Here is a 1276-nt window from a genome sequence, read left to right as displayed (position 1 = left end):
TTCCCCTGATAGGGGAATCTGTATCAGATCCGTTTTTAGAGATTTGGGTATGGAGGAAAATAGAGAGGGTTGTGTTTTCTGACACTTGGTGAGTTCCCTGGAACACCGGGGAAACATGTTCATGTAGAAAAGACGTACAAAAGAGTGCATTTTGCATGATAGGTCCCCTTTAAATGAGTTCCGATGAAAAGTTATTATTGGTGTCATAACTTAAGAAAAAAATCAAATCCCTTTAATTCAAGTTAAACTGAAACCTTCAAAATAAAATCCTTTAAATTAAAATCACACACAGACGCATTGATGATGTCACACAGACGCATTGATGATGTCACACAGACGCATTGATGATGTCACACAGACGCATTGATGATGTCATGATTTATTTATACTGTAGAGAATCACAGCAGGAAGAGTACTGATGACATCACAGCTCTGTATGTCATAAAGCTTCAATAAAAAGCACCAATCACTGCTGACTGCAGAGTCATGTGACCGGACAGACTGCAGGAAACAGGAAGGGTTTCATGAAGAGATCAAATCAGAAAAACACATTTGTTAAAATCAGATCCATTAAAATAAAACCTAATGTATATATAATTATAGCCACGCCCACTGTATATATAATCATAGCCACGCCCACTTTATATATAATTGTAGCCACGCCCACTGTTTATATAATTATAACCACGCACACTTTATATAAAACCCCTTTAATCACAGGCCCCGCCCCCTAATGCATTCTGGGACGTGTTTACGTTCATTAGGATGAAGCGTTGTTTACCAATCAACAGAAGAATAACGAGTCCTAAACATCTGATCACATGACGCTGGATCCTGATTGGAAGAGAGCGCGGTCACATGAGGCTGATCAGCGAGGACGTGAAGAAGAAGCACCGCATCACATCTGAGGAAACAGAGACTCCATCTTTATAACGTTCAGAAAGGTGAAGATGTTTCAGAGAGAGAGAGGGACTCACCTGCAGCAACAGAGAGAGAGAGAGAGAGAGAGAGACTCACCTGCAGCCACTGCTGAGCGTCTGATCCCAGCTTCATACAGGAGAACAGCTCACACACCGCCTGAGAGAGAGAGAGAGAGAGAGAGAGAGATAATACAAATATACTCTAAAAATACATTTATAGAAAATATTTTCAGAATAAAAGTACATGATCCAGTGTCTCACCTGAGCCTGGCTCCTCTTCCTCAGCAGCCACTTGTCCTCCTCTTCTTCCTGGGGGGCGGGGGAGCGGCTCTGAACCCACTGCTGAGGGTCCAGGG

The 1276-nt window shown here is 42.3% G+C and overlaps 1 long non-coding RNA gene across 1 annotated transcript; it reads right to left on the bottom strand.

The window, feature by feature from the left end:
- Positions 1-361: 361 nt before the first annotated feature.
- LOC104961254 (uncharacterized) lies at positions 362-1270 on the bottom strand. Its single transcript, XR_800079.1, has 3 exons — positions 1182-1270; positions 1018-1077; positions 362-904 (listed from the first exon to the last, which is right to left on the bottom strand). It is a non-coding gene; the product is annotated as an uncharacterized lncRNA (long non-coding RNA).
- Between the last annotated feature and the right edge of the window lie 6 nt (positions 1271-1276).

This window comes from Notothenia coriiceps, unplaced genomic scaffold, assembly GCF_000735185.1.
Source record: "Notothenia coriiceps isolate Sejong01 unplaced genomic scaffold, NC01 NC01_scaffold00032968, whole genome shotgun sequence".
NCBI lineage: Eukaryota > Metazoa > Chordata > Actinopteri > Perciformes > Nototheniidae > Notothenia > Notothenia coriiceps.
This window is presented reverse-complemented; position numbering and strand designations above follow the sequence as displayed.